Source organism: Staurois parvus, unplaced genomic scaffold (assembly GCF_062004578.1).
Source record: "Staurois parvus isolate SC_StPar_1 unplaced genomic scaffold, SC_StPar_1.0 ptg000171l, whole genome shotgun sequence".
NCBI classification, from domain to species: Eukaryota; Metazoa; Chordata; class Amphibia; order Anura; family Ranidae; genus Staurois; species Staurois parvus.
Genome location: NW_028317967.1, coordinates 1865723 through 1878003, shown reverse-complemented (window position 1 = coordinate 1878003; position 12281 = coordinate 1865723). Strand labels below are relative to the sequence as shown.

General features: G+C 46.7%; 1 protein-coding gene across 2 annotated transcripts in view; it reads right to left on the bottom strand.

Moving 5' to 3' along the window:
- The window catches only part of PPM1A (protein phosphatase, Mg2+/Mn2+ dependent 1A), a 57250-nt gene extending 45313 nt beyond the window's left edge, over positions 1 to 11937 (bottom strand). The window contains exon 1 of one of the 2 annotated variants that reach the window (XM_089676549.1): positions 11634 to 11937. The gene's annotated coding sequence lies outside the window, so the exon portion shown is untranslated. The remainder of the gene's footprint in view (positions 1 to 11633) is intronic. The other variant, XM_089676548.1, reaches the window with a different exon arrangement.
- Between the last annotated feature and the right edge of the window lie 344 nt (positions 11938 to 12281).

Sequence of the window (12281 nt, the reverse complement as noted above, 5' to 3'; positions counted from 1 at the left end):
TTTCATGAGGCATCGATGCTTGTCAGCCACCTCCACTGATTTCAATGGTAATGCTCTGTAACCACACCTGAACAGCGCCTATAACATTTATTATGTATGTTACTGAAGCATTTATAAAATGTTATTTGGGTGCTGGGGGAGGGTAGTGAAGGTTCCTGTATCCCAGAATGCACTGGTATATGAGAGAACTAAGACAGGGCAGCTCCAGCTCCTTCCTGTTTGTACAGAGCAGCCGTGTGGTAACCCAATTTTCTTCTGAGTGCATCAACCAGCCAGCAATACTGACAGTGCCAGGCAGCAGCAGATTCATTATGCATTATTGCCAGTGGCAAAGCTTTTTGTTTCAGTAAAGTTGCGCTGGACCAAGCCAATGTTAAAGAGATCAAAGTATAGAGTGAAGGAAATAAGTATTTGATCCCCTGCTGATTTTGAATGTTTGCCCACTCACAAAGTCATGATCAGTCTAAAAACCGAATGGTAGGTGTATTGTAACACAGACAAAATAGCAACAAAAAATTCAAAAGAAATGCATGTCTAAAACTATGCACTGATTTGCATGATCATGAGGGAAATAAGTATTTGATCCCCTTCACAAAATATGACTTAGGACTTGGTGGCAAATCCCTTGTTGGCAATCAGAGGTCAGACGTTTCCTGTAGTTGGCCACCAGGTTTGCACATATCTCAGGAGGGATTTTGGCCCACTCCTCTTGGCAGACCCTCTCCAAGTCATTAAGGTTCGGTGGCTGACAGTTGGCACCTCGAACTTTCAGCTCCCTCCACAGATTTTCAATTGGATTAAGGTCTGGAGACTGGCTAGGCCACTCCAGGACCTTAATGTGCTTCTTCTTGAGCCACTCCTTTGTTGCCTTGGCCGTGAGTTTTGTGTCATTGCCATGCTGGAACACCCATCCACAACCCATTTTCAATGCCCTGGCTGAGGGAAGAAGGTTCTCACCCAAGATTTGACGGCACATTGCCCCATCCATCATCCCTTTCATGCGGTGCAGTTGTCCTGTCCCATTAGCAGAAAACCACCACCAAAGCAGAATGTTTCAACCACGTTTGACAGTTGGGATGGTGTTCTTGGGGTCATAGGCAGCATTCCTCCTCCTCCAAACACGGCGAGTTGAGTTGATGCCAAAGAGCTCGATTTTGGTTTCATCTGACCACAACACTTTCAACCAGTCCTCCTCTGCATCATTCAGATGTTCAGTTGCAAACTTCAGACGGGCCTGGACATGTGCCTTCTTGAGCAGAGGGACCTTGCGGGCGTTGCAGGATTTCAATCCTTGTCGGCATAGTGTGTTACCAATTGTTTTCTTGGTGACTGTGGCCCCAGCTACCTGGAGATCATTGACAAGATCCTCACGTGTAGTTCTGGGATGATTCCTCACTGTTCTCATGGTCATTGACACTCCGCAAGCTGAGCTCTCCCATGGTGCACCAGACCTATGGAGACTGACAGTTGTTTTGTGTTTCTTCCATTAGCAAATGATTGCACCAACTGTTGTCACCGTCTCACCAAGCTGCTTGGCGATAGTTTTGTAGCCCATTCCAGCCTTGTGTAGGTCTACAATCTTGTCCCCGACATCCTTGGACAGCTCTTTGCCATGGTGAAGAGTTTGGAATCTGATTGATTGCTCCTGTGGACAAATGTCTTTTCTACAGGTAACACAATGAGATTAGCAGCACTCCCTTTAAGAGACTGCTTCTAATCTCAGCTTGTTACCTGTATGAAAGACACCTGGTAGCCAGAAATCCTGCTGAATGATAGGGGATCAAATACTTATTTCCCTCATGAACATGCAAATCAGTGCATAATTTTGCTAGATATGCATTTCTTTTGAATATTTTGTTGCTATTCTCAGTGTTCCAATACACCTACCATTACATTTTTAGAATTATCATTGCTTTGTGAGTGGGCAAACATTCAAAAGCAGCAGGGGATCAAACACTTATTTTCTTGACTGTATGACCATCTTGCAGAAAATTCACAAAAATGACTGCTATCTTACCACAACCTAACCATGCCTCAAAGTAGATAATTTAATCTACATCACTTCCCACTAGAAAAGAACTCACATGGGCATTTATTAGTCAGTCCTGAAGCTTTTTCAATGCTTTACTCCAAAAATGTTAAAAACAGGTCAAATGCTATAGGTGCGTAAACAAGCACAGCTTCATTTTTCATAATTAACACACGTGTGAGCAAACCCTTAACCACATGCCGCCCAGCCACCGCATAAAAACGGTGGCAGGGCGGCGCTCGTAGGCAAAAGCACGTTTTAAAACGTGTGCCTACAAAACAGGCAGGGGGCGCGCGCGAGGCACGCGCCCGCCCTACCTGTCCCACGGGTGTCAGCAGCGGGTCCCCGCCGCCGCGATGAGCGGTAAACACTGAAACAGAGCAGGGCTGCATTGTTTACACACAGCCTGCTCTGTGACAGTTCGCCGCCAAGCTGCAGAGGGAGAATACAGTTTCTCTCCCTCGATCAGCTCCCCCCTCCCTCCCCCGTCCAGCACACACCCCCGCCCCCTTAGTAAAACACTCCCCTCACACAGTGAACACTAAAAATGTTAACCCCTTCCTCCCCAGTGACATTAATACAGTTTCAGTGGTTTTTTTTCACTGATCACTGTATTGGTGTCACTGGGGATGTCAGTGACCCCAAGTCAGCTCCCCCCCAGTGTCAAAATGTCCGCCTCAGTCCCGCAGTCCCGCCATAAGTCGCTGGTCGCCGTCATATGTCGCTGATTGCCGCCATACGTCGCTGATCGGCGCCATTATTAGTATAAATAAAAATTAAAAATTCCAGTATCTTTCCCGCCATTTGTAAACGCTATAACTTTCACGTAAACCAATTAATTTACACGTATTGGGTTTTTTTTTAGCAAAGACATGTCGCAGAATGCATTTTGGCAGAAATTTATGACTAAATTTGATTTTTGCATTTTTTTTTACTGGACATGTTTTATAGCAAAAAGTCCAAAATATTGTTTTTTTTTCCTCAAAATTGTCAGCCTTTTTTTTTATAGCGCAAAAAATAAAAACCGCACAGGCGATCAAATACCACCGAAAGAAAGCTGAATTTGTGGGGAAAAAAAGGATGTAAATTTCATTTATGTACCGTATTGCATGACTGCGCAATTGTCCGTTAAACTAGCGCAGCGCTGTATAGCAGAAAAATGGCGTAAATTGCAGTATCTATACCATAGTTTGTAGACGCTATAACTTCACACAAAGCAATCAATATACACTTATTGGGATTTTTTTTACCAAAAACATGGAGCAGAATACATTTTGGCCTAAATTTATAACCAACTTTGAGTTTACTGTATATTTTTTATAGCTGAAAGTAAAAAATATTGTTTTTCTTCAAAATTTTTGGCCTTTTTTTGTTTATAGCGTGAAAAATAAAAAGCGCACAGGTGATCAAATACCACCAAAAGAAAGCTCTATTTGTGTGAAAAAAAGGACGTAAATTTTGTTTGGGTGCAGCATTGCATGACCGCGCAATTATCAGTTGAATTAGTGCAGCGCCGAGTAGCAAAAAGAGGCCTGGTCATTAAGGGGGGTAAATCCTCTGGAGCTCAAGTGGTTAAGTAGTACTTAGTTTAAAATTGCTGAATGCTTTACGTTAAGGGCCAATTAACACCAGTGCGTTAATCTGCGTTTCAGCACAGCTGTAAAAACGCAGATCAACAGGACATCTGAAAAATAATTTCTAATGTGTTTTATTCACACTATTAAAGCTGCGTTGACCTGCGTTGCGCTAAAATGCAATATGTATTCATTTTACAGTAACGGATGTAAAGCGAATGTCAAAGCAATGCACATATCTTGTGAAAATGCTGTACACTTTAAAGTGCGCTAAAATGCATGTCAACAGATGTCAGCATGTGACTAAAACGGAAATGTATATCCATTTTCCATGCATTTTAGCACAAGTCAGTGTGAACTGGGCCTAAATCAGACCACCAGGTTTCAGTGATTAAAATAGTTTGTTTGGACCAAGTTGGTCCAAACTATTCAACAGATGCAGCAGCTGTGAGAGTTCAATTACACCCAGTATACAGCGCAGCAGGAATTCCTGTCCCACTTCCGCAAAAAAACAGTCATGATGAGCACTACTCAGCCATTCACAGTGCTTTGTATACTATGAATGAAAAGGTTTCCTCTAACTGGCTGAGGGGAAGAGGCGGGTGGATGATTCCATAGTGTCCTCCTCAGCCTCCCAGAGGAAAGCTTGTATTCATTCACAGAATACAAAGTTCTCTGTGAAAGGTTTAGCTGCTGTCAGGCTGACTCAATTTGTTTTGGGAGTGGGACAGGAAGCTCCCGTCCTGCTGCCAGAACACAGCACTGTATACTCCATGTAGCCGCAGCTATACACAGTTTATATAGCATGCTCAGCCACTGCATATGCTCGTAAAGTAGTCTGATTGGGCCTGCTTGGTAAAGTAAAGCTTACTAAAATGTGATCAGCTTTAACCATTTGCCATCCGCCCTATAGAAGTACTGCTACAGGGCCGTACGCCCCGCTGAACCCACGCCGCTACTGGCGGCTGGGGATGTCAATCACCAGGTCCCGGCCGGTGATTCCAGGCCAGCACTCAGTCATCGTCAGTAAAGCTGACAAGGGAGAGACCTGTGTGTAAACATTCTTTCACTATAGCTCAGAGCTGTCACTTTCCCCATAGTTAAAGAAAGCTTTGTTTCTTTTAAAAAACTAAAAGGAAATGTTTCTTTTAACTTGGGGAAATAAACTAAAAAGAAACTCTTTCTTTTAGCTGGGGGGAAAGCGACAGCTGAATCTGAGCTAAAGTGATGAGAAAAAAAAAAAAAAAAAAAGCGGTAATTACATTTAAAAACCGGCACCATAAATAGAAAAATGGCATGAGGTCCCCCCTCCTATCCATACCAAGCCCTTCGGGTCTGGTATGGATGAGGGGAACTCCCACGCCAAATTTTAAAATAAAATGGCGTGGCCCCCCAAAATCCGACGAGCAAGGAGCAAGTGGGGACAAGGGCCTCTTCCCCACAACCCTGGCCTGTGGGAGTCTGCGGGCGGGGGGGCTTATCGGAATCTGGAAGCCACCTTTAGCAAGGGGGCCCCCAGATCTCAGAATGTGAATGAGTATGGGGTACATGGTCTCAATACTTATTCACAAAAAGTGTGAAAAAAGACGACACTGTCTTTGACAAGTCCTTTGTTAAAAGAAAAAACTAAAAGAATGTCCCCCCAGTAGATCCAACGTCAATCATGATGTCCGCCGCAGCCGATCATGCATGTGACATCAATGATGTCACATGGGGCGGGGGTCACTTGGGTGATGTCCCCTAGGTGGCCCCGTCCCTTACATATGTAAGAACTGAAACCACCGCAGCAGGCACACAGCGGGAGCCATCGTCGGAAGCGGAGCCTTTTTTTAATTCTTTTTTTCAGGTCGGCGGTGGGCATCGTGATTGATGTTGGATCTACTGCGGGGGACATTCTTTTAGTTTTTTCTTTTAATTAAAGGACTTGTCAAAGACCATGTGCTGTCCTTTTCCAAACTACACTTTTTGTAAGCCCCCTGACCCCCATGTTGAGGGCATGTGGCCTGGTATTGTTCAGGAAGGGGGGGGGGGCGCTCGGTTGTCCCCCGCCCCCCCCCCCTCCTTCCTGAACTGCCGGGCTGCATGCTTGCATAAGGGTCTGGTATGAATTTTGGAGGGGGGGGGGCCCACGCCATTTTTTTTTTTTTTTTTTTTGGCGTTGGGAGTTCCCTTCAAAAACCATAACAGACCCGAAGGGCTTGTTATGGATAGGGGGACCCCACGCCGTTTATTTTTTTAATTGCCGGCAATTCTTTTACATTCAGCTGTCAGTGGGGAACTCCGCTGACAGAGGAAACATTAACACATGGTTGTCACTACTAAAATACCACATGATTTGATAAAATAACTCATGCGGTATTTTAGTAGCATTTACTTTTTTCTGACCTCAGGAACAGATTAACTGGTTTTCAATGCATTCCTATGGGAAACGGCATTTCGGTTAACGAATTTTTCGCTATACGATTAGTCCCGCAGAACTAATTAAATTTGTAAACCGCGGTATGCCTGTATATGTTTTAAACAGAGGCCCTAGAGACTAAAATGGTGGGTGTTGCAATTTTTTTATGCCATATAGTATTTGTGCAGCGGTTATTCAAACGCAATTTTGGAAAAAAAGTTTACTTTTATGAATTTTAGTGAACAGAAAGACAAATAACACCTGTTTTTTTTTTGCAAAATACAAAAGATGATCGTATGCTGAGTGAATAGATACCAAACATATCACACTTTAAAACTACGCATACCTGTGGATGGGGGCATACTATGATCCATTAAATTATCCATGGGCAACACTTTAAAAGCCTTTACAAGTTACCATTTCAGAGTTACACAGGAGCTCGGGTGCTAGAATTATTGCTCTCCCTCTGACATTCGTGACAATACTTCACGTGTGGTGCGATCGCTATTTACATTTGAATGCGGGACAGGCACCTGCCCAAGCGCATGAGCACAGGGGGACAAGGGCGATGTAAAAAAAAAAATAATCTAGAGGCTGTATAGCTGTTAGGATTACTTTTACAATGAAGGAAATCACCATATGTAAAAAATAATACCAGGATCATGGTTGTGGCCTGAACCATGATCCCGATATAACCATCTCAATACCAGGACATATATGTAGTGACCACTATACATGAAAGGGTTAATATCACTGTCTTTTAAAACAATACAAAGTGGAGCTCCCCCCACCCAGTCCTGGTAAAGAAATGGCACGCGGGTACCCGATTTTGACAGCAACTCACTTCCACTTACGCTCCGACCGCCCAGGCGATCAGAAACAGAAATTCACCTCTCCCCCCTCCCTCGCACATGCAGCCAGCACCCGGCTGTGAAGCTGAAAACGGTCACAGCAGGCTGCCCACAGTTAACATGTTGGCGTTGCGGACAGCCAGGAGGTGAAACCGGTGAAATCTTGGGACAGTTGAGTGGCTGTTTAATAAAAAAATCAGCAGCTACAGTTTTTGTAGCTGTTGACATTATTATACAGGAGACTGGAGCTCCTCTTTAGAGTAGATGTTTTAACCAAAATTACAATTGTTCAGACCAACTAAGCAGAGGACAATTAGGAGAAAAAAAAAAGGCCAGAAACACAGCTTAATTTGTTTAGAAATGTAGCCTCCATCCTCTGTGCTGCTTCCTTAAATTTCTGGTTTGAGAGGGCAAATCAATAGCTTGATAAAAAGTCATCTGATGTGCTTCCTCAGGACCAAATGTCCTGTAATTCAAAGTGCTACTGTACATGCGTGCCCCATGCAAGCTACTGCCTTTCACTGTCCCTTGGAGAAGCACGGGCATGTGTTCTGCATCTAGTGTCCCAGGCTGAAGTGGCATGTGTCCTCGCGGAGAGAAAAAAAAAAAAAGGGAGGTTTATCACTAGCTCACCGGGCGTACTGAGTAACGGGCTCACTTTGGGGCACAGCCTACCCAGTAAAATGCATTTTACCATGCAGGCAGCTGTCAGTGTGAGCTCCAGCAGGGAGCAGTGCAAAGAGCATTTTAGCGCATTTTTTTATTATTTGATGCATCAAAATGATACTATGGCTCCATTCACATTTGTGCGACTTTCACAGCAACTTTACAGTGTGACTTGATGCGACCTTGGATGAGTGCAACCTTGGCTTTGACCAAGGATGATTGTTTGTGCTGTATAGTGTCGCATGTACAACATTCAGGAGCGACTTCGGAGTGTTTACATTGAAGTCTAAGACCCTAAAGTTGCATGAAAGTCAGACGAAATTAGGGCAGGAACTAGTCTGAAGTCGCACATATATAAACGGTACTCACTGGGAAACATGCGGTGCAACTTGGCATACGACTATGGACCCCAAAATCACATGACAAGTCACACACGTGTGAATGGGCTTAGTGTGACGTGGAGTCACCCAATGTGCTGAGGAAAAAAAAGCACACTTGTATTTTCTGCCCCGCACATCACAGCAGTGTTGTGGTGTGCACAGGGAACACAAAATAATTGTTTTCTATGTTCACTTCCTGTGACTGGCGTTTATCCACTGCCAAGCGCTACGGCTCCAAACTAGTGCAATTTCCGATGTAACTCAAGTTGCACAGAATCGCTTGACAATGGAAATCCTATTGTTTTCAATGGTGCTTCTTTACATCAATGAATCCATTTTAGAGAAGGTTCCTGTACTGCTTTGGTGGAATTTCAGAGCAATTTTGGCCTCATAGAATATGCTAAACACATCCACGTTGTACTACATAATCGCACTGAAAATCGGATTGCAGTAGCATGAACCTAGCCTGAGGGTCCATTCACACCAGCTGCTGCGCTGTACGTGGTGCGATCTGGCTGGATAACTACGCATCGTACTGGTTTTTTTTTTAAAACAAACTTTATTGAAATGTTGCACTGTGACATTTCATTAAGTTCTATTGGCTGCCATGGGGTGTGAAATGGTAGATTGTCTCGAACAGCGCTGGGGGAAAAAAAAAAAAAAAAGTGCAATAGAAGATACTTTTCAACACACACAGCCCAGACACCAGTGCAACGTGGTGTAAACTGGGCACATAGACAAGACATTTTGCATGGTCTTGTTGTTAGACTGCACTGGAATAGCTACCCAAAGCAGTCCACCACACTAGGTGTGAATGGACCCTTAGAGAAGATGTCTGATTTCTAACAACCTAGGAAACATCAAATTTCTCCTGGGAGCAAAGCATGCTCCCGTGTATACCTAGAAGAGACTCAATACAGTCCGGGGGGCTGCTACTATGCACATCAGGCCATCTTTAGGAAAGGCAGGCCTCACACTTCCTCCAGGGCTTCAGACAGTGACGTCAACACCCCAGAAGCCTTTCACCGACAATCCCCGAAGATGGTCGTTTGCATAGGTCCAGCCTAAACTTCACAAACACTACTTTGTTCCAGAAAAATTGTTCTGTTCCTAGGCACAGCCATGTCCAGCGAGGATGCTGACCGATCTGCTACTAGAGAGGAAACAAATACGAAATGGCATTATGAGAACACAGCACTACCACCAGTAAAAAAAGTAGGAAAGCAACATAAAAACTTTCAAATTATATTCAAACTAGTGACTAGATTACGCACTTGCTGTCAGGACACTGAAGTTTCAATTTAAAGCAGTATTAAATGCAAAACCAAAAATCTAATATCTTGCAGCTTACCAATCATTAGATGTGGTGGTTCCATTAGAGGGGGCTCCCCCATCAGAATACAAAGATCAGCGCTGCAGCCATTGGCTGCAAGCGCTAACTGAATGCTGGTTTTTCAGTTGGACCGTTTGACAGAAGCCAGTTGTTAGTCTGGGTTCTGTTGAACATTCTCTACCAGCATGAATAACTTCTGACAAGTTTTCCTCACACAGAGAAAAAAAAAAAAAAAAAAAAAAGACGGAGAGGGACCTCCAGCACACCGCCTGTGATTGACAGCCTCAGCTCCTGTGTGAAAGGGTGGAGGGGTGTCTCCCTCCAATCAGCTGTCAGAACTTTCCTCACTGAGCTCTGCGGTGTGTAACTTCAGCTCTCTGCCCTGCATTCTGGAAGCAGAGACAAGCTTTATAAATTCGAAACAATGAACGGATGTAGAGAAGACTGCAGATAAACAGGTACAACTTATACAGGAGGCTTTGTTTAATTTATGTGCATCACCTGAGTCCAGTCACTTCACTGGGTATATTTGTTTACAACCACTTTAAAGTGGAAATAAACCCAATTTTGGATCTTTTACCTACAGGTAAGCCTTTAATACAGCTTACCTGTGTGTACTGTAAATATCCCCTAAATGTGCACCCTTAAAGGAGATATTTACTGTAGAAGCTCTGATGTCACTGGCGCATGTACTGGCGCTCTCAATTGATGGTGTGCCTTGGCTGAAACTCCTGGATGGCTCAGCCAACTAGATGCCCACAGCTCGTGAACCCAGAAGGAAGACTGGGTGAAGATGGAAGCCTCGGGTAGCAGTGGCAACGCTCCACTGGAGGGCTTTGTTTTGAGGTAAGTCTTTCATATTGTGCTAGTATGTGATGCACACTAGCACATTATGCTCTTAACTTGCAGGGAGATGATTTTATTTTTTGCGGTTTACTACTGCTTTAAGCCGGCCACATATCAATTGAAATTTGCATGGTTTGGCAGGTTCTGGATGGATTTCGATCCATGCATGAGCAAGGTGGTTGCACAGAAGTTGATCAACTTCTGTATAATCTTCCTGTTGGATTTCTGACGCTCAATCAGCGCTGTCAGCCACTGCACCGGCTGTGTGTGTGTGTGTATATATATGTTGCCCTGTTAAACCAGCATACCAAGCTGGAAGCGCGCTCCCTGCATGGTAGCTGGTGGTGTTCGGTAAGCTCCCAGTGAAAATGTGCAATTGGGCGCTTTTTGATCATATGAACGCTGTGACGGCCAATCACAGTGGTCACATAACGCAAAGGCCCGCTTCCCAGCTTTCAGAACCCTTAAAGGGCCCGGAGGCGGCCAGAGTGCCAATATTCTGACCAACGAAATGACTCATCACCCGAATGTTTGATGCGGCTACAATGGTCAAGCATTTTTTCTGGCAAAATGCTGCTGCCAGGAGGAAAGGCGTCCAGGGGAGAGGGATGGAGGAAAGGCGTCCAGGGGAGAGGGATGGAGGAAAGGCGTCCAGGGGAGAGGGATGGAGGAAAGGCGTCCAGGGGAGAGGGATGGAGGAAAGGCGTCCAGGGGAGAGGGATGGAGGAAAGGCGTCCAGGGGAGAGGGATGGAGGAAAGGCGTCCAGGGGAGAGGGATGGAGGAAAGGCGTCCAGGGGAGAGGGATGGAGGAAAGGCGTCCAGGGGAGAGGGATGGAGGAAAGGCGTCCAGGGGAGAGGGATGGAGGAAAGGCGTCCAGGGGAGAGGGATGGAGGAAAGGCGTCCAGGGGAGAGGGATGGAGGAAAGGCGTCCAGGGGAGAGGGATGGAGGAAAGGCGTCCAGGGGAGAGGGATGGAGGAAAGGCGTCCAGGGGAGAGGGATGGATAACGGTCCTGTGTGCATGAGGCCCAAATGCTTGCTTCTGGCGGTAGTGCCGCTTGAAGGTGCTCACAGGCATTAGATGGCTGCCCACTTCAGTCAATGGCTCCTCTGCACCTGCAGCCTGTCCAAGACAGTGAGGGCGGCAGCCATGCACACAGAACATAAACACACCAGACTGGCCAGTGGACAGCATGCAGGGTGCTTCCCCTTTAAATGAGCCTGTACTCTGTGTATTGGACTCATCGACAAGGTGCACGCCTACTGGATGACAGCCTGAGGTAAGCCAGAGCCCTGCTGATGCTGTGGCACTACAACTCCCAGCATGCCCCGGAGATTGTGGAGCCGAGTCCCAGGTCAGGGCTGAGGCGGCTGGGATTAGGCAGGCCCCTGGTTGCGCAGTGGGATTTGTCAGGGCTCGCTATCCGCCCACTGCTGCCCAGGCTGAGGCCCTGTGTGCCCGAGGAGAGCCAGGCCTTCACCTCCCACCACCGCCACACACCCGGCCTCTCCCCTCCTCCTAATCCCTGCGTTGCGCAGTTGGTAAGACGGCTCACCTGCCAGGAGAAGAAGCGCCGCTGCTGTGCTGTCGAGGAGAAGCCGCCGCCTCACACCATTCAGGCGACGGTGACGAGAAGCGTCTTTCGGCCCTGGCGAGGCGGGCTCGTCTTCATTCCCCTTCCCCCACCCCCACGGGGGAACTCGGCGGGGCCCGGTAGTGACGGTTAGTCTCGGCTGTCCGTGGGGTTTCTGAGGTGTTGGGGACGAGAGGGGGGGGCGGCCGGTAAGAGTCAGCCAGGGACCTCAGAGGCTCCTGAGCGCGCTCCGTGCACGAGCTTCTGTGCCGGGCGCGCGCGCCGCAGCTGCGTCATCAAGCTTCTCTCCTTCCCGCCCAGTTCTCCTCTACAGCACGCGAAGGTTCCCGGATGTACTGAGGAGGAAAGCAGAGAGGGAGGGGCGGGGGCTGGCTGGGGACGCGGGTGACGTCACCCTGTAAAATGGTGGTTGAACAGGTTGACGGTGAGACTCGGTGTGTGATCGCTGCCTTTCCTCTGGGCTCATTGAGTGCAGTCTGAGGAGAGCAGGAAACACACTTCTCGCTGTACTCCCCTCAGTCATCAATGGCAGGCTTGTCACCTCACCCTGTAGGCAGGGAGTCACCCTGTACTCTTCCTCTGCCTGCTCGACAAATCTCCCATGATTCC